The following is a 21,788-nucleotide window of genomic DNA, read 5'->3' on the forward strand; positions in this document are numbered from 1 at the left end:
CTAAGCAAAATTTGTTATTGTCTTTGGAAAGTTTCCTAGCTGCAAACAGTATAAGCATAACCACTGGATCTTAGTTAAAATGGGTCTGGCACTACTTTTACCCTGGAGGTATAGCTGGCAGTTTGATTTGTGGTTGCTAGTTTCCCATTTCCTCATGATAGTCTTTATTCTTCCTTTCAAAAAGCAAAGGGTCAAGCTGAATGTATTTATGGTTTCTGGGTTCTTTCTTCAGATGGGATATTATGTTGCGTTGCAGTTCTCAAGCTCAGTTTCCCTTGGCAAGCACATGTCAATTTTTTCGGTGGAAGTCTTCCATCTGCGTTTGCCGGGGCATTATCTTGGTGCTTTGTAATGTATTCTGTTGTTTGTTTCTTGATGTTACATCTTGTTATTGAGGGCTCAATCCAAAAAGGAGGGGTGTTCATATACACTGAGGTACAGTTTCTGTTAAACCTATTTCTGTAAAACCTATAGATTGGACAATTTCTGTGAAATCTATCATTTTTATTTCATAAGTGAAATGTATTAGTAAGTTTTATAAAATTATGAAAGGCTTTCATCATTGCTGACAAGTTAATATATTTGGCAAAAGACTTAGAATATATTTAATTATAAGCTTTTAACCAAAATTCACAGTATTATGTAAGTGTCTATTAAGAATGTAGCTGCAAGCAGGTAGAAATGTATGCTTAGAGAATTTGAATGACTTTTCCGAGGGGACACAGCTAGAGGCTAAGATATTCTTGTTCTGATGTTCTTTCCTCTGGCTCACACCTCTTCAGATGTATGCCCCCCCTCCCCCATATACACTGCATTCAACTCGAATGATTAAAGAGAACATCTTGTTCTCCCTGTGTCTTAGAACAGTTTGCTGCAGTGAATTAGGTCTAGGCTAACCAGACAAGGAAAATGATGGAAAAATGTGGGCTCGCTTGTTGCAAAGTGCTTCCGTGGGATCCCTCCAGTACTGGCAATGTGCTGTAAGCCAGCTTCCCCCACAGGAGGGGTAGCTCAGGGCAAGTAATTTAATTCTTGAGTAAACCTACCTCATCAAATTATGGTGTCTTTCAGAGTTACACTGAGATTTTAAATCACTGAGATGACCTACCTTCTCAAGGTTCGTCTGCGCCTGAACAAAGTCTGTGTGTATGTGTTGGAGGGTGGGTGGGTGGGTGGGGAGAAGACAGCTGGAGAACGGAAGTGTGGGTGATCGTGGATTTCTTTTGCTCAACTCTCATACCAACCAGAGTGTTTTCAGGCTCTAAAATGCTTCCAGAAACCCAGGGGTCACAGAATAAGGGCCAGGGAAGCTCACACAGAAATATGGACTCTATCAGAACAAACAAATGAAAAAAGTGTGGGTGTGCATGTATGCACTTTGTGTGTTGTTACAGACCATGCTTTCTGCATGGAACCCTAATCGGTATTAACCCCTAACCCTCCTTGACCCTTCAAGGGTCAAGTTTTGTGACACATTTTTGTTTAATATTCAGTTGTGTTAGGTTTTCTAGACAATCAGAAATGGTCGTTTTTTGGTTTATAAGCTGCCTTGGGCCAGCCTCCATGTCTACACAGTCGGCTTAGTGATGTTCTCAAAGATTTTGAAATGGTTTATGCTGTACCCTTGGCTAAGACTGTTTTCTTCTCTGAATGATCTGATTCATATTTGAAAGGATAAAAAGTCAGCGCTACCCCATTATCCTAACAGGGAATCCATAATGCAGTTCACTTAACATGATATCTGACAAAACAGGCCGGATAATCTTTCCCCCTCTGTCAATGTGTGAAAAACAAGAAAACAACAAATGCCACAGGTGTTTGGTCAGCTTGACAAAGACTTTCAGGTGAGTTTTCCTAAGATGGAAGAGGCTTCAAAAACCTTTCACAACCCCGATTACTGTGACATTCAGTGGGAACCTTTTTAAACAAATATAAATATAAGATGAATTGAAAATAGATGACCCAGTCACCTGCAGACATTGTTGTGAGTGCCGACAGGGGCACGTTTCTCCATCCTGACCAGGAGCAGTCACGATACGTTTGTTTGGAAAGGCTTTCACGGTCATGGTTTTAAACACAGTTTATGATGTTACCCACCTTCGCTGTTTCCAAAGTGGGAAACCAACATGCAGAAGTATCCAGAGGCTTACGTGCAGAACTCCAATCAGGTTTTCATCTTGTGGAGGGACTGAGAACCCTGCTCCCCAGGCCAGGAGATGAAACGGGGAGTGCTGTAGAGCAAATACAGTGAAAAATGTTCAAGAAGATTTGGGTGCTTTTTTAGCCAATGGCAAAAAGTCACTTCTTTTTGTGACAAGGTATTCATTCATGAAAAACATGTTTTCTCGTATTGCGTTTTTCACAAGATGCTAGATGCTGTGTCCTGGCCCAGGAGGAGCTTCCGGTGTGTGTGGGTGCGTGCGCACGTTGCAAGATGGGGGTGTACAAATAAATAAGACAGGGCAAGACAGCACGATCGATGCTGCATCAGGGGTCTACACGGGGGATGAGGGCTACTCTGAAAGGTAATCATGTCGTCTGCAACCTAAGGAAGGAGCACAGCTCAGGCTTGTGAGAGGGGCCGTGGTGGGCAGTGGCGTCCCCAGATGTGGCCGCACCCTTGGTTGGCCAAAGACAGAAGAGAGAGCATGTGGTAGGCAGGGGACATTTTCTCTCACAAAAACTTATACTTTCAATGGTTTTTGCACCCGCATTATTACAAGGACAGTTGGAATAATGAAAATGATTAAGACTCACTTTTATTGTTTTACGATGAACAGTTATTATACATCGGGCTTCTTTATGGCAGGACTACCTCATTTTTTTTTGAGTCAGCCGTTGAAAAATCTTTCTGCGTAATTGACCGCTGCTCGACAATGTCTGGGCTCTTCGGCGTCCTTTCGTCTCTGGAGCTGACTGGGAAAGCTTTTGCAGATGTCGACGTGAACTTCAGGCGCACTGCTGGTCCTTCATGCACATGGCCAGTTTGCACAAAACGATGACCTTTCAAATAACACGTAGAGCTGTGTTTTTCTACCACGTTCTCTGGCTGTACATTCTTCTCTGCGTGTCTCTTTTGTGAGTTGAAAGACATTGTCTTTTTCACATGTGACATGGCAGAGAAGCTCTTAAAATGATTTATTGATGCTTCTTAATATGATGGCATATTCCAGGTTTAGTATGATGACGTAAGAATTTCCAGCATTTCCCCACTTTGCTTGTTAGAGTTGAGCTCAGCAGATCTTGCCGGGTCTGGCGTGCAGACCGGCTCACTGGCTGTTGACTGTGGGATTTTACAAAATGCTCAAAGCCTGGTCCAACGCTGAAGTGTTCTGACTCACTATATCTGGAGGTGAGCCAGATATTTGCATTCTTAAAAGGACACAGGTGATTTAGATACCTAACTGGGGCTTAAAATTACCTATCTCTAGACACTATACCCAATCGATAAAGGAAGATCTTGTAAGGTGTATCGTGGCCACATAACACTGCTTGTATGTACCAAATTTGGGGATGATGAAGGCCACTAGGACTTGTCTTCAACCCTTTCCTGCATTTTCTAAGACCTGGATCTAAGGCTTCACGTTATTCCTGTTATATCTAACCTTGGCCGTTTGTGGCTCTCATTCTATTGGATAGAATCCCATATTGTTTTCAATCTCATATGCCTTATTCAGATCACCTTTAAGGATTCATTCACTCAGGGTAGGCATTGCAGAGTGACAAATACAGTGAGAGTTTCAGATCCAGGCCTGTTCTTTATTTACCACTAGACTTTTTTGGTGAGTGTTATGAAACGCTCTCACTTTTCCATATTTGACATCTTTGTTATTTTGCCTAATGCTTTGCGTTGCCTGCCCTTTCTAAGTTATAAGAACACATGCCTGTAAGTTGGAAGCCGAGAGAGAACAGACCTCAGAATGGTATGTGATAAGAGCGGAGCCTCTGGCCCAGCCCTGAAGTGAAGCACGTTGTCTAGCCTTTGGCAAGCATCTCATAAAACGATATTGCTGCAGCTTTGTTAGGCTGGTTTGGGCTGCAAGTGTCTTATCGTGTCTTAAACCACAAGGGGGTTCATTATCTGACATAGCAAAAACTCCAGAGGTAGGGCAGCCCTGAGTTTAGTTCGTCCAACAACAGTTTCCTAATGTCATCAAAATCCTGCTTCACGTTTACCTTTTTACCCGGCCACCCCAGCACCTCCTTTCAGGCTGACTTCCTGCAAGGTCCAGGATGGGTGCTGCAGTTTTATCACCACTTGCAGACATGACCACCTCCGAGAGTAGAAGAGGGGCCCCTTCTTCTGCATCTCTTTTTAAAATCCTCTCCATCAGCCTGAGCTAAGTCACATGGCCTAGGATAAGGCGATCCCTAGCAAAGGGGACTGGACAAATTCTGATTCACTCCCTGGACTAGTGCTGGGGCTGGCCCCAGACACAGGGCTGCCCTCACCAAAACCAGTGAAGCATTTGATGCCTGGAGAAAACTGGGGTTTAACGAGGAAGACCTGAGCAAAATTTGGATTCTGTGAGCAAAGAAGAGGTCATGTGTGGGGAGTAACTTCTCCCAGTGTACATTGTACTATGAATTCAACGATCTTTTTTCCTTCAGACAGTAGATATTACTATAATGCCACTGAACAAGTTACCCCAAATTATTGTGAGATGCTGAGCATAGTGGCTGGCTACTAAAGATCAAGGAACCATTTTACAGGGCAAAGGTAATAGGATAAACTCTTCCACTAACCGCAGGGTAACACTTTATTTCTCTGTAAAAGCAAGTTCATTAAAGCTGCATTTTTTCAAATAATTTCCACGTGGCTCCAGATTAATCTCCTCATTGTGTTGTTGGCTTTATGGACAAATGCTCCATGTTTGATGAGAAGGGAGGGCCTTCAGCTCTTACAAGCCATAGCTCCTTCATGTCTAATTTTCTCCCTTTGTCTGACAGTCTCACACCAGCTCTTTCAGCAGCTCATATTATAGCCTTGCAATTGGGAAGTAATGGGGAAAGAAAAAGGACTAATTGAGATCACTGCCAGAGAAGAAGCTCTCTGGGAGAGAACATATACTGTAATCTCCGAAGAGATGGATAACTAAACACAAAAATTTGTTTGAAAAGTTCATGAAAAGTCAATGTAATATTATTTCTAATTGATCCCAGGGAAGCGTAGACTCAGGAAAGTGCCAGAAATTGGTATAGACATAAAATATAGTCTGAGGAATTCATACACTGTGAATTACTCAGCGCCTTTCGGAAAAAAAATTAAGAGAAAATCGGTGGCTATTCCTTGATTTCAGTGCTAATTTGAAGGAGAGACTGACAGGTGCATGAGAACACACGGACTAGAAATGTGCGCCATCCACAGAAGAAAGAGAAATCAGGACCGGGAATAAGAGTTTCCACTTATTGTGACCTGTCTATGTGTCAGGAATGTATCTGCGTTGTTGCACTGAATCCTTGCAAACCCTCTGGGGCAGTTGCAGTTGGGGCAGGTCTGATGATGAGGAGCTACGCAATTTGGAATTGTAATGTGCGTGGCACATAGAAGATATTTTTAGTCTTTTTTTTTGCATGTGTCAGTCCGCTGTTGGGCATATCTGCTCCCCTTAGTTCTGAAGGGGGTGTACAAAAGCCCCATGCATGGGTCAGAGTTTAGCTATATGAGAATTATTAAGTAATTTTATTTGATGCATGTTCTCAAAACCTCATTGTATTTAATAAATTCAGTAAAGCAGAAAAGAGTTACAAAATCAAATGCACGAGCCTTTCACCTTGAGACTGAATCCTTTCATATTGCAGACATATATATATTTTTAAGTTGGTAAGAATGTATGCACATCTTCAATATGTAATAGAAGAACCCCCAGGATCACTTCAATAACTTTGAAGTTTAACATTTTTTTTTTTTTTGGTTTTGGAAAAGGATACATTTTGCTGATTAACATAGAACTGAATTTAAAATACTGTTCCAATAATTTTAAAGTATGGATATGGCATAACTGAAAAAAAAAGATACAACATTATAATAAATATTGGTGTGGGCAGGAAGGGGGTGTAGAAGGAACGAAAAGGCAGGTCTGTAGCTCAAAGTGCACTTGGCTTATTCACACACAAAGGCACTGTTTGAGTTCCAAGCAATTATTTTTACTGCTTGTCAGCACTCAGGGCCACCAGTGCTTCAGCCCAAATAAAGAAGCTCATTAGTAACAGAGGTCCTGGAGAACAGCATGACTCATTTACTTGAGAAATCGAAGGCAAAAGAAACCCCTGGCTAATAATATTTCGGAGTTATTTTTGAGAAGAGAAGAGATGCAGAGGAATTACTAAAAGTATAAAGGGCAATTCTGAATGAAAAATTCATTCCAGATCAGCCAGTGTGGGAATGAACACAGTCTCCACGTGCACCAGTAGTGATGACCTCACTTGGAAACGGACTGCTGTTATTCTTCTTATTTTTCAATTGCTGAAGGTGGCAATCAGTCACCAAGGTAATGCCTTCCTAGTGTTTTCTTAGGAATCAGTAAGACTCGGATTGAACATTTGCAAAAAAAAAAAAGGAGCCAAGGCGAGGGCAGAGGACAGTTATCCTTGGGATTCCAGCCAGGTGGGAGGGAGCCATCTTCAGAGTTCTCCGTTAACATTTCACACAATAAGCACCCTACGTTTTTTTGGTAGCAATTTGCAAAAATAGGAAATGATACTGACAAAGTTCACACATATATATTTTTTTGTCATAGATGTATTGACATAAAGCTCATCTCATTTTTTCCCTGGGTGGGACAATTTATTGAAAAATGTTTCATTTCCTCTTTGAGAGGCATATTCTACTGTGGATGAGCCTTCAACAGTAAAATTCATCCTGAAAACAAATTTGTGAAAGATGTGAGGTTTTTCTCTCTTTGAAAAGATCTCTATTCCCAAGAGTCCCTTGATCCCAGCAAGCCTCAAATATAATAAAAAAGAGACAGGGAGAGATGGGAATCGATATGCAAATTTGTCTTGAGGGGCTGTCCTGGGCTGACCTGTCTTCATCTTCGTTGTACTGGCTTCACTGCTGAGGCTGGGATGATAATCAGCAGGTTGACAACAAATCCATTTTGGCTTCCCTCCGAAGTAGGTCTCTAGTGTAAGTAGCCAGACAGTCTCAAGCCAGCCACCAAATGACACTGGCTATGACAAAGAGAATGACAAAGACAAACTGCATTATTGTGCCCACCCCCAATGTACAGTTCAACGTTTAACCTTGAAATAAGTAAGCATTTGAAATAAAAATTGGTGCCACTTTTAGAGCAAGATATACACAGTTGAGTCTGATTGTTGTAAGTAGGGGTGCTGTGGGTGTTTGGTAACCATCTCATCTCAGTAAAGCATTTATTCTGACTAGAGTCCCGATTCAGACATTTCCAGCGTAAAGGCTCAGTGGCATGTCCTGAGGCTCTGAGCTCTCCTCTGCACCGAGCTGTGTCCCCTGGGCTGCAGTGTGCCAGGAATCATTTACTCTCTTCTGAACTGCATCTGAAGAAGTGAGCCCGGTGCCCAAGATCAAGGGAGACAGATGCTTGGGTACTGGATTCTAGTAACTGTCCAGCTACACGTGCTGTTCCTTCCCTTTCTTGTAGGAAAAAAAATAAAATAAAATTTGCTTGTCTTCGAAGACCTCTCAGCATGTACAGACCAATAAGGAAGACACATCTGGTCCTCCTTTGCTGGGAAATTTGGAGGAGGTGGAGTCTCTGCTGTCAGGCAGTTGGTAACTGATAACGTGGAGCACGATGTTATCTGAGGGACTGCGGAGGATCTGTGAGACCCCCGTGCAGCTCTTGGTGCCTGACAGCTGCGTCTGTGACTCTTCCAAGGGCAGGAGAAGGACTCATTAAGTCCAGGATTTCCCCAACTAGGGGCTTAACATCAAACGGTCCAGCTGTGGAAGGGCAAACCCTCCTTTTCCTCCAGTGGCCAGCAGGGTGTTTGCGTATGACACATGCAGGCAGATTGTTCGAAGCCTCAGGGATGAGGGGTGGGGGCAGAAATCTGGCTGTGATCCTTGGATCTAGACAAGTAACAGCTGGAAAAGGCCTACAGATGGGGAAACTGAGGACACACGTGGTGTGTGGACTGTCTGTCAGTGAGAGTTAGTGCAGATTTTCAGATGACTGGACCAGCCTCTTGGATCAGAATGTCCTTGCCCAGGCCACCATTCCCCACCTGCAAGGCAGCTCGGGCCTCCTACATCTCTGCTCTCCACATGGAACAATTTCATTTTCTTTTTCAGCCGCATATGATGTGATTCACTGATCTTTGCCTTATGTGGCTGGCTTTCATTTCACAGCTCTGAAAAATGTCTATTTTCCTAAGCAGGTCTTAGAAGAAACCTCAACTTAGATGTCAGTAGGCTTGTGGTGTTTGTGTTTTAGCATTTTCCAATATGTTATAAAGCAGGCCCCCAGATAGGAATAAAACAGAATTCTACATCCTAAAAAACATTAGGTAGTTTAAAGTGGATTTTTTTCTGAAAAGCAGACACGTCTTTGTGAGTCTTGGCTGCTATAACAAAGTACTATCAATGGGGCAGCTTATAAACACAAGACATTTACGTCTTGCAGTTCTGTAGGCTGGGAGCCTGAGATGAGGACGCCAGGGTGGCTGGCTCTGGTGAGGGCCCACTTCTGGTTTCAGATTGGTGACTTCTCCTTGTGTCTTTACATTGTGTCCTCACGCTGCACAAGGAGAGGGAGCTAGCTCTTCGGGCTTCTTAGAAAGGCACTAATCTCCTTCACCAGGGTTCTACCCTTATGACCTCATGACCTCCCACAGTTCCTGCCTCCTAATACCATCCCATTGGGAATTAGATGTCAACCTATAAATTTTGAAGGGACACAAACATTCAGTCCATAATGGAATGTGTATGGGATATGAGAGGCTTTGGGAGGAATAATTTAAAAAAAGAACTTTCAAAGTACATGAAAAAATTATTTGTGTTAAATTCCTTAATTTGGCATCCATGCTCATCACCTGACCAAGGAATTACTCCTTATTCACTGCTTTCCCTGAAAGGCCCCAACAGTCCGCTCCAACCCATCTCCCCAGGGCCCTTCATGAATGTATCCCTCAGCCTATCCCCTGTGTCTCTGCTGCTCTCAGGCCTGTTCCCTTTGCTCCCTATGGATCTGAGGCCCAGCTGAGCTCTGTGTCCCTTCTGCTTGGCGAGGCCTCCTCTGCCCCCCTCGGGGGCTTCATCCTCCCCTGTCACCTGCTGTGTGAGACGCCTGGCTGCCCTGACTCTGCATCTGCCCTACACAGCCATGCCCACTGGGATCACACGGTGGCACACAGACAGCAAGATCTTTGTCTTTTTTTACACCATTTTTATATTGAATTGTGTCCTTTTTTAAAAAACAGGACTCTTTGTTTTGGCAATGTCAGTCGAAATGAGTTTGGATATTCTTGAGTGATGCAATCATGAGTGACAAATGTTCTTTTTCTCATACTTCTGTATTTTCCCAAAACATTGCAGTTAGTATTTATAATGGTAACAACAAGCCCTTATTATTCCGTGACCACCATGTAGAGTAGATATTCTTCCCCTCGTGATCCATGTCAGATGATTTATTTTAACCCTACCCATGTCTGTTTGACTCCACAGCCAAAGCTCGTAACCATTCATTGTCCTTCTAATTATCAGGAAAAAGCTTTATTTATTTTCCACCATTTTGAGAGCATTGGTAATCCTTTTTGTATATATATTAATTATGAGATTATTTCCATTTCTTTATCCAGGATTCATGGCAGATTGTATTTTGCCCACACCAGGATCATCCCACATGTTTTTCGCATGTGACTAACATGGTGAATATGGAATCTGCTACTTTCCCTTGAATCTCTAAGTAGGGGTTTGGGACCGCTCCAACTAGTGGATCACGTGTGTGTGTGTGCGTGTGTGTGTGCAAGCACACACAATGTGCTGAGTTTTTGAACGATTTGATTGTAAGTTGCAGGTGTCATGGTTCTTCACTTCATAATGCTGCAATGGTATTTTGTAAGAGCAAGGATATTCTGTTGTGTATCTGTAGTGCACTCACCAAATTCAGAAAATGGACTATTCATATTTGTTTAATCTGTAATCCTTATTCCAATTTCACTCATTATCCCAACAATGTCCTTTAAAGCATTTTTCCCTTCTGGAATGAGGTCCAGTCCTGAGTCACGTTCTATGTTTAATCTTCTGGTCTTCGTACCCCGGTCCTGCCCTTCTTCACCGCTGTAGCGCCTTCATGATCGTCAGCACTTGCACCGTATGCACACGGTTTGATCTGGGGCCTGGAGGCCACCAATGTCAGGTCACACGGTCATAGGACTTTCATTAAAGGTTGTGCCCAGATCAAAATCTGTTTTGAAATCTTTCCTTAATTGTTTGGATATCTTTGTGATTGATCTCCAAGTTATTTTTATTGTATTGGAGCAGTTGTCTAAAAGGAACAATATTTAGTCAATTTTGATGAATAGTTTATATATATATTTAAGAAGAATATGTTTTCTTTTTTGTTTGCCACTGGATTCTATCATTTTATCATTTATATATTATTAAATATAGGTTGCATATTTTTATAATTTGTATTCAAATATTTGGCATACCATTAATTTTTGTTTGCTTGTTATATTAAAAACTCAAAGAAATTCTTAAAATATGTTAAGTGTGTTAAAATCTTCCACTAAGATGGGGTGAGGGGAAATATTTTATTTTGTCCTTGTAATCCTGTCATTTTTATTTTATATAGCATTGCTAACACAGTTTAAGAATTGTTCACTGTTGTACTTTCAGGTGAAGTGCATGTTTATCATTGGGTAGAGACTCTTTGTCCCCAGTCATTTTTCTCGGCTTAAAATGCGTTTTGTGTGATGTTGGGGAGCAATGTGGCTACACCACTCTCTTTCCCTTCATATAACTGCGTTTACTCTTCTCACCCATCCTTTTATGTCTGGTGCTCCAGTGTACACTTGTGTCTTTTAAAGCCCATACTATTAAATTTAGTTGGTTGTTTTTTATCAGGTTGGACACTTATTTTTTTAATTGAGACATTTAAGTCTATTTTTATATATTGTTTCTTGTAATACATTTGAAATTTCTACTGCTTTTATTTTGTGCTTCCTGTTTGTATTTTTTCCTTTTCTATTTGTTTTTCTCCTTTTTTATGCTTTGTCTATTAGAAGGAAGGTTTCTGAATATGAATTCAAATTCTTTAATAGAAGGAAGAATATCATTTAGTTTATTTTTTCTCCTTGATTCAGTTTTTGGTAAGTTGAGTTGTTCAAGGAATATGCCTATTTCATAAAAGTTATTGAATTAATTGGCATATTTTTATTTTTATTTAATGTCTCTAGAATCTCTAGCAATATTTATTATTTTGTCACTAATTTTCTTAATTTCTCTTTTTTTCTGAGTAGTTTGCTAAGGGTTTATCAATTTCATTAAATTTTTGAAAGAACCATTTTGTGTTTCTTTTAAGTCTTTTTCTATTATTTGTCTATTTAATGTTTCCTTATTTTCTGTTCTGATTTTTAATATATTTTTCCTTCTCCTTACTTAGAGTTTAATTTGCTCTTTCTTTTTCAGGTTCTTAAGTCAAAAGCTGACCTTTTATTTTCTAGTAGGGGCATTTAAAACTCTTAATCTCTTTCTAAATCCCTACTTCAGCAATGTCCCATAATATTGCTGTTTAGTCTTATTGTTACATAGTTTGAAACATTTTCTCATTCCTCTTTCATTGTATTTCTTAGGCCCAAGGGTTATTTAGAAATGGGTTATTTAATTTTCAGTGATTTATTTTCTGACATATCTAATTGCTGATCTTTAATGTCTTTCCAGAAAATTCGGAAAGAGAACATTCTCTGGGAGATTTCAGTCTTTGAAATATATTGAGGTTTATTTTGTGTCTAGATTAGGTTGACTCCTCCAGGTTTTTGGAAAGACCATGGGTGCTGCCTTGTAGTGTTCTGTAATTGTCAAGTAGGTCAAGGAGGTTGGGTGACATGTTAAGCTTATCTTTTTCTTTGCTGACTTTTTTGTCCTCTTATTTACATTAATTACTGAGAGGGTATTAAAAGTCATCAGTGATTATGGATTTGATTATTTCTCCCTCTGGTTCTATCAGTGTTGACTTTATGCACTTTGAATCTCTATCATTAGGTACACGCCTATTTAAGGTTGCCACATGATCCTGATGAATGGACCCGCTTATCATTTCGAAGTACCCATCTTTATTTCTGGGAATATATTTAGTTCCGAAGTCTACTTTGCCACATATTAATACAACCATACTAGCTTTCTTATCTTTCTGTTTACATTGTATAACTTTTCTCATCTTATTTTTATTTTTTTCTTTAAATATAAGTTGAGCCTTGTTGTATATAGTTGGATCTGGCTTTTTAATTCAGTCTCACAAAATGGGCTGTACGTATTATTGGTCAGCAAACTTTTAGTCCAAGGGTCGGCACACCTTTTCTGTGGAGGGCCAGATGGTAAACGTTTTAGGCATTGTCAGTCACCTGGGCTCTGTCACAAGTACTGAACCTGTGTCACGGGGGCACAAAAGCAGCCAAAGACAATATGTAAATGCCCTGAGAAGGCTATTTTTCAATAAATATTTAAAAACAAATGGACAAGATTTGGCCCGTGGGTTACAGTTTCTCAACCGCTTGTTTAGTCTGTGTGTGTGTTTTTTAACTTCCTCCCTGCTTACATTGCATTTAATAGTTGACATTGTTTAAGTTTGCCTTCATCTTATTTTTTTTCATTAATCTCTTACTTTGGTTTATCCTTGTTGTTCCTTTCCTGACTACTTTAGGCTACTTTACTGAATTGGGTATTTTTACTATTCTGTTTGTTTCCTTTCTTGGCTTCTTAGTTCTTTTGCTTTTTTTACATTTACGTAGTTGTTTGCTCTAGGATTAGCACTTTCTTACTCTTAACTTATTAAAGTCTAACTTAGGGTCAAAATCATTATGTGAACACCTGACCGTTTAGTGTTCCTTTAGCGATCCTTTACGCTATCCCTCCATGTTGTTTGCTTCTCACTTCTAGGTTTTGTTTCCCACTTCCAAAATGTTATACCTTTCGACAGTAGAATTCCATTCACTTACCCCTTATTGATTGTGTTGTTGTTCACACATCCTTGATTTCTCATGTTTTACAAACTCTACCTTACAATGCTATTATGATTGCTTTTTTAAAGAAATACTCATCTTTTACAGGAATAAGGAGAATTCTTATATAATCCACTATTTACTTTTTTTCAGTGTCTTTCATTTTGTAGATTTGTCTTTTCACGTGGTATGATTTCCCTTCTTTCTTTAATATTTCTTATATTTTAGGTTTGCTCCAATATTTTTCATAATAAAGTGCCTTTATTTTAACTTATTTTTGAAGTATATTTTTACTAGATACAAATTTTTAAATAACATTTCTTTTTTTCTTTCAACATGCCAAAGATGCTGTTCCATTGTGGTCTGGACTGCCTTGTCCAGATGAGAAGTCGGCCGTTGTTTTATCGTTGTTTCGTTGTTTCCTGCAGTGGTCTGCCCTTGACTCTGACTGCTCTCTTTTGTTTTCAGCAGTTTGGCTATGATGTGCATTGGTGTAGGTTGCTTTAATTGTATGTTTTGGGGGGAGTGTCCTCTTCTTCTTAACTCTGTAAGTTTATTTTTTGCCTCAACAAAATGATTCTATTTTTAGCCATTATTTATTTTAATACTTTTATGTTCTCTTTTCTTTCTGAGACTCCTGTTACATATGTATTTGATTATTTGATATTGCCATACAGGTCTCTGGAACTTTATTCATTTTTCTTCAAACATTTTATCTTTCTGTTCCTCAGACTACTTAATTTCTACTGATTTCTCTTCAGCTTTGTTGACTCTTCTACCATCTCAAAATTACTATTAAGTGCATCCAGTGAATTTTGAATAATAATAATTTATTATTCTTTTCAGTTCTAAATTTTCTATTGGCCTTTTTAAAAAGCTTGCCTTTCTCTTCTGAGATTCCCTATCTGTTCTTTTATTAAAGTGATACTTTCCTTTAATTTTCTGAACATATTTTCCAGCTTCTTTAAATGCATGTTTGTAGCTGCTTTGAAGTCATTATCTGATAACTGCAACAGATGTGTCTTCTCTAGATCAGTTTATTTTGATGTGTTTCATTTCTGTGTGTCACATTTTCTGTTTTCTTAGTACACTTTTCAATTAATGTACTCTGACATTGTAAAGAAGTTACAGTATTAGGAGGTGTTAAATAGCTCTTTCATTTTGACTGGTGTGAACAATAATGTCTTGTCACACTTGACCTCTAATATTTCTGTTTCATTCTCAACCAGTAGCAGTGCCTCCCTAAAAAGCCTTGTGTATTCTTGCTCTGCACATACAGGGAATACTGCTCAGACTTTGGAGACTTGCCTTTTGCACAACTCCTTCCTTTCCGCCTCCTTGCCTTGCACATTCCGTCTGCTGTGGCTTCCTTGAACTCTAATCTTGACCTCTACGTGCAGCAGGACCATGTGCTTTGCTTGGATGGCAGCTTGCTTTATGGGGGTTGAAAAATTATTTCTAAAGAGAGAGTTGGGGAAGTTGGGGGGGCTTTCCCTCTACTCAAAAGTGCAGTTTGTGCTACATGTTGTATAATGCCCCCAGAGTATTTGCCTTATATATTTCGCCCAACTTTATGGCTGTTCATAGTGAGTGGACTAATCTAGGACCGGTTAATCCACTGTACCCAGAAAAAGGAGTTTTGTGGTGTGTGCCTCTTGGCGAAATCTCTTTTGATACATTTATTTCACTTCTGCTTCAAATTACAGTTTGGGAATACAGGTCTCAACAGACAGTTCTTTTTCTCAATGTTTGGAATGCACTATTCACCAGTCTTCTGGTATCCACTGTAGTTTTGGGAAACTGCTGCTGATTTACCTGGATTTGCTGGTTGGTAACCCCACTTCCTGGAGTCAAACCCCAGAGTCTCAGCTTTCTTTGTGGAAGTCAGAAAAGTAAAATCAGGGAAGTAGTACAGAATAGCAAAGGCAGCTAGTCAAAAATGTGGATTTAGTGGAAGAGCAGCTGATACCGAAGGAAGCTCTGCATCCTGAGGGTACCCCAGAAAAGTCGTACTGTGATGCAAGGGGACTGACCACTGGTATCCTTCTTATTAGTCATTATTGGGCCATGGATCCTCCCCAGGGGGAGTATGGGAATTAACTGAAGACAAGTATCAAGAGAAGGGGTGATCTGGGTGCACTGTCTGGTAAAGATGGTATGGGAAGGGCTCCACAGTATGTACTAATAGGGTCCATCAGCTGTTCCTGGCTGCTCTGAAGTCCTCTTTGTCTTTGATAGTTTACAGCTTTACTCTTGTTCCTGGGTGTAAACTTTGTTTTACTCATCCTACTTGGAAAACATGGTGTTTCCTGTATCTCAAGTTTCAGTTCTGGAAGATTGGCTAGCCCATTATTGGTCTCGGTGGTGCCTCTTCCAGGTGGCATAATTTAAAGAGAGTTAATTTCCTTAGATTTTTTGCCCTTGCTGCTTCTCTCCCCTCATCCTAGGCCTGGCCCTGGCCTCTCCTTTGGTTGCTCTTATTTCTGCTTCAGGAAATCTGGTCACATGTTAGAACTTTCCATTCTGTCCTTCAACTCATGTGTTTCATCACTTTTTTTTCCTTGACACCTTTTATGTAATTGTTCAAGTGTGTCTTTCCATTTATTAACTCACTATGAAGTGGCACTGAGTTTTCTATTCAGTGCATCTACAAAGATGGTCATGTTATTTATTTGTTTCTTCTAGAAGTTACCTTTGATCTTTGAACATTCCAGTTGGTTTTAATATCCTACTTTTCCTTAGGTTTTTAGTTCCCTCTTTCATATACTTACATATTATAAATAGCATATTTATTTTACATTGCGCATCTGAAAATTACAGAGTTTTAAGTCCTTGGTAGTCTAGTTCTGCTATTTGTTGCTTCCTTGGACTCTCTTTTATGAAGGTCCATGTTCTCATACATCTTTGTATCTTGTGTCTTCTTCAGTAAATGCCTCTGTTTTTCATAGTACATGACATTTGGTCTGTCCAGAAAGTATCCACCCATGTAATATGAAAAATAGAGACATTTGTTGAAGAAGACACAATCTACAACAAGAACAATCTACACATAGGACAATGACGCCTCTATCCCCTTCAAAGTAGGCAACTTGGGACCTCACACAGTTCTCCCAATCACCAGCTACACCATCATATTTTCCTGAATCTCACCAACAGACTGAAATCTCTTTCCTTTCAAAGGTGATTTTCGTTTTGGGAAAAGGCAGAAGTTTCAGGGCACCAAATCTGGGCTGTAGAGAGGCTGAGTCACCTGGGAGATTTGATGTTTCGCCAGAAATCTCTGCATGAGAGTGGATGCATGAGTGGGCATGTCGTCATACCGAAGCTGCCAATCACCACTTACCCATAGCTGCAGCCTTCTGAACTGTCCAAATAAGTTGCCACAGAGGAATGTTCAAGCTTAATGAAATATATGATGAAGACTCGTTGCTCTACTCACTCAGTCATTTTGAATGGGATGGCCACACAGTCCACATGCTCACTCAATGGTGTCTACTGCCCCCACTGACTAGTACCGTGAGTTCAGCATCGTTCCCTCATGTGCAGTGCAGTCCATTGTCCTTGTCTGCCCGGGAACATTGACGTTGCACAAGCCATTCTTGTTACATTAACAATGGCCGGACTTTTTCTTTTTCGGACTTTTATCTATTGAGATATGGGTTCTGGTACTTCACTAAACCAGTAAAAAGTACTTACCAACACAGAATTTTCTCTGACGTTTTCAAGGTTGATTTTCTTTTGCATTAATAGACTTTTTGGGGCCCTGGCTGGCGTAGCTCAGTGGATTGAGCACAGGCCTGCGAACCAGAGGATCGCGGTTCAGTTCCCAGTCAGGGCACATGCCTGGGTTGCAGGCCGGTTCCCTGCAGGCCAGTTTCCAGCAGGGGACACACGAAAGGCAACCATACATTGATGTTTCTCTCCCTCTCTCCTTCCCCTCTAAAGATAAATAAATAAAAAAAATCTTTAAAAAAATAGACTTTTTGGAATCTTATTGTGATGATTTTCAATGCGGATATTTCTATTTGTTTGAGGATTTTATTAGTTATTGTGGTTGTTTTTGGTGTTGGTTGATACTGGTTGTTTTAGCCAGAAACAAAATCCTGTATTTCTACTAAAATATTCGTCTGGAACCTTTCCAGGTCAACTTATATAAAAAGCCAAAACACCCTAGGGCACCTTGTAAGTGAATACCTGAGAACTAAGAAATCCGAGAATTCACAGTGGAATTGAGATCAGAGTTGTACTTTAATAATAGCAGAAAGTCTCCCAGGGTTTTGAGGAAACAGTAGCTACTCCCTTATTGATCTTTTAACTTGGTAACTCTCATAGGCATTTACAAGGCTACACACCGGAGCTGAAGCAGGTCAGCTCTGTCTTTTCCCAAGTGATGGCATTTGTCATCGCTTGGGGAGGATGCAGCACCGTGCAAACAAGTAACTTTTCCAAGAGCCCCTGAAGGGGACCTTCTGTTTTAAGTCCTCAAGGGTTAGTTCATTAAATTCAGTAACGCTACAGGCAGTAAACCTTATAGAGATAGTGAAACCCTCAATAATAATTGTAACAGACTAAAACAGTGGTAAAATTGATAAGAATATCTTTCAGGGAACCTATGGAAATGAATTAGGTCAAGCAAGGATTAAGAAAGCCTTTCATTTAAGCAAATATATCATTGAGGCAGGTTTCTTAAACTTTAATATGTCTACAGATCTCCTGAGGTTCATATTAAAATAAAGATGCTGACTCTGTGGGTCTAGGATAGTGCCTAGAATTCTGTATTTATTAAAAAAGATTTTATTTATTTTTTTAGTGGGAAGAGGAGGGAGGGAGAGAGAGAGAGGGACATTGATGTGAGAAAGAAACATTGGTCAGTTGCCTCTTGCACATGTCTCCCCACCAGGGCCGGCCCGCAACCCAGGCACATGCCCTCCCCAGGGGTCAAACTGCCCCCTTTTGCTCTGTGGGGTGATGCTCAACCTACTGAGCCACACGGGTCAGGGCTGGAATTCTCTATTTCTAACAGCCTTCTGGGCAATGGTGCTGCTGCCAGTGCATGGGCCACCCTTTGAGAATAAAGTGTCCAGACTCTGACTTTGGTGACAGAATGGGATAGAAGACGAGAAAATGTACAATAAACTATTTAACAGTCAACTCGGAGAATAGTGCTGGAAGAGTATGCGTGTTTGAATGCAAATGGCATGACACATATAATTTGCTTTAAACTCTTAGGAGCTACTACCACTCTAAATTTAAAGCATAGTGTGTTTATAGTTCTAATGAGTACATGAAAAATAGCAAAAACACACACAGAATAGAAGCTTTTAATGAAACACGCATTCAGAACAAAATGGGGGACTTCACAGTAAGAGTTGTGTTTAAGGAGTAAGACACGGGCCATAGTGACAGGTATCACTCACCTGGAACTGCAGAGACCCTCTCGAGCCACCGGAGGGTCACTGGGGTGGGGTTGGGAGCAGCTGCCTGCCTTCAGGTCCTGTCTTTGCTGACTGGCTCTGGGGCTCAGGTGACTTCCGCTAACCAAGCTGGGCGTCAGTTCCCTAATAGTGCACCCAGCAAGGACGTTTCTTACGAGTATTAAATGTGTCATTCAGCAACCCAGAACAATATCTGATGCATAGTTGGCAATATTAAATTTTTATTTTTATCACTGCAATAATATCTAAGACAATTCAGTTTAGAGATTAAAAAAATTGTTTTCAAGAAGTAGAACTTGAGTCTATTTTATGGCTAAATCGCCTATAGGAAAGTACTTTGATTATATGAAAAATAAAAAACAGAGACTGAAAACATGATTAAGAAAACAAAATTACTGGTGAAAGTAGAGTCTATTATTGAGATGAGAACGTTTTTTATCAATGACGTGAAAAGTCTGATCATTAAAAAATGAGAGAGCAGACAACCAGCAGACAACCAGGGACCATGGCAGCCACGCACGGTCCCTGGCCAGAGCCCACACCCAGCGGTCCTCATCGGAATGTCGGCAAAGATGGACAGGCCACATCTGTCTGATGATGGCTCTATGAGAGGACAGATTGAAACCTCCTGAAGGAAAAACCCGAGACTCCACTCATCGATTTCGACAGGCCCTGGAGAAGGTTATAGAGCCTAAAAATATCGGTGGGTGAAGTGATGAGAGAAGCTACCTTTTCACTTGCTGAGGTCAAGTTCACGGCAGGGGACTTCAGTACCTGTTATCCAGAATGTGGATAAAGCCCAAGTGAAGATTCCAGTGAGGAAAGGCAGCGTAGCAGGTGTTACTCTGACAGCATCTGGGCACCAGCATGGAAGAAATGAGTTGTGATCTGACCGGTTACGGCTGAATTAAAGAGGGGTCACGCTGTAGCAGTGGCGCTTCCGGTGGTGGAACTGGCCTCGCTGCAGACTTCCTTCGTTACTGCACGAGGCTACTGAGATAACCCTCAGGCTGTCAGTGCCATTGAACGTGTCCCCATTCCCCGGGTCCAATGTGCCCTGGCTTATATCACCATAGAGATGGACGAGAGAGAGCTAGAGGGGTTGTACAGGTTAAAGAAGGTACAGGAGAAGAAAAAGACTCTCCAGGAACAGTCTGAGAGGCACCTGGACCACTGGAGGGCAGCTGGAGAGGTGCCTGCCCATCTTCTGGCTGAAGGGCAGGATGAGGATCTTTGAATCATCTTTCCTCTCTGGTCCTTTCAGAAGCCCTAACGTGACACCGTTTTAGTTCACAGTGTGTAGGTTTGGCTTGTGTGGTTGTTTATTGTTCTGGCCTAAGAACTTCGCTGGCTATAAGATTTCCCTGGATGTCCATTTATGGGGCTACCTTTGCAGAATCCTAATTCAGCAACCATGTATCACAGAGGTTTAGAGAATCCACCCAGGAACTTGGAGAACTGTATTCTGCAGATTTCCTCGGCTCCATCTATACCTTTGTTCCGAGTGATTGGCTTACCGAGCACACTAGGAAGGTCTCCTCTGGAGCCAGCAGCCACCTGGCCGAGTACTGAGGGAGCGCCCTCTACCCCCACCCACTCACACACCTGGGCGCTGCTGTCTGAGACGGCGGCCGTTGGCCCTGAGTCTCCCTGGTGCGGTCCCTCGCCTGCTTGGTGAAAGCCCTCGCTTATTTTCCTTGCCGGGCTGGGCTCTGTTCTGTCTGGCATGGAGCAATTTTGCCAGTTTGATTGTGACTATGGTATAAACAGTAAAATGATTTCAAACGAAAAAATTGAGTAAAAATGTGTAGAAATTAATTATTTCTCATATTCAATTGTTGATATGCTTTAACCATGGCCTGTGGCTTTGGTGTCATTATTTTATGTGTCCCTTTCCTCTGGCATAGGTTTAGCACGCATTTCAAAGTGCCTGAGCCTTGATTATTGCCTTTGCAATTTTTCATTATTCATGCTTGCTGTAGGTATAATTCTAATTCAGAAAAGAAAGTGTTTTCTGTCTCACTGTGCGCAAAGATAAATAGGTGTTTATTGTGCTTATTTTTCATGTATATTCTCTTTCCAAACTTTAAATGCAGACAATTATAAGAACTTATACTTCTAAACCTTTGTTTTGTGTTTTTCTTTTCTGAAATAATTGTTTCATAAAATAAACAAGGGAAAAGTAAAAAAAGAATCCAACTCATAGCAGTTTTAGTATTTGTAAAAGGAAATATTTCAAAGTCAGGTCCAATGTTTACAGATGATGTTTCTGGCTAGTATAGCTCAAAAAGTAAAAATTTCTTAACATATGCAAATATACAAATGTGTCTGTATATGTTAAATATACAAATATGCTTTAAAATAGAATATACATTTTATTGTAGATTCCCTTATTTTAAAGCTTTGGTGTGCCTTCTTCCTTTATTTTTTAGAAGATTTAACTTATTTATTTATTTATAGACAGAGGGGGAAGGAGGGAGAAAGAGAGGGACAGAAACATCCACGTGTGATTGTCTCTCATGTGTCCCCTACTTGGGACCTGGCCCACAACTGAGGCATGTGTCCTGACTGGGGATCAAACTGGTTATCCTTTGGTTTGTAGGCGGATGCTCAATCCACTGAGCCACACCAACCAGGGCAGATTCCCTTTTATTGAACAAAGCTAACAATGAATAAGTGATTTGAGGAGAAATATCATGTGTTGAAAATATGGAAAATGGCCCCGTTTTAGGGAAAACACCCCTGTTCTGCCTGCACGTACTTTTCTGAGTCATCATACCTGTAGATGGTGAGGAACAGCATTTGCAGGTTGAAATTGGCTTTCATTTCCTCATGATTACTTTTAAAATCAGGGATTATTTTCGAAATCTATTCATGTTTTTCAAGTAGTACAGACAGGTGGGTGGGGGTCCCAATGCCACTTAAAAAGGCTAACTGCGGAAGTGTAACAGGCACAGGAAAAAGTGAGCAAATCTAAAGTTTACAGCTTGATACATTTTTGTGAGCCAAACACACCTGCCTGAAGACCCAGGTGCCAAGCTTAGGAAAGAATCGTATTAATACCTCAAAATCTCCCCTCACGTCTTCTCCTGGTCACTTACACCAAACAAGAGCTCCCCCTGATCTGATGTAAATGCTGTCCCATGTGATAGTATGCACTGTTTGCTCGTGATCTTTTACCCGAAACATTGCTTATGATATTTATCCATG

General features: G+C 40.7%; 1 pseudogene; it reads left to right on the forward strand.

The window, feature by feature from the left end:
• Window positions 1-2,876: 2,876 nt before the first annotated feature.
• On the forward strand, window positions 2,877-19,815 carry LOC118995332 (V-type proton ATPase subunit D-like; annotated as a pseudogene).
• Window positions 19,816-21,788: the final 1,973 nt, after the last annotated feature.

The sequence above is a fragment of the Sturnira hondurensis genome, unplaced genomic scaffold, assembly GCF_014824575.4.
Source record: "Sturnira hondurensis isolate 20B ecotype Veracruz unplaced genomic scaffold, ASM1482457v3 Scaffold0010128, whole genome shotgun sequence".
NCBI lineage: Eukaryota > Metazoa > Chordata > Mammalia > Chiroptera > Phyllostomidae > Sturnira > Sturnira hondurensis.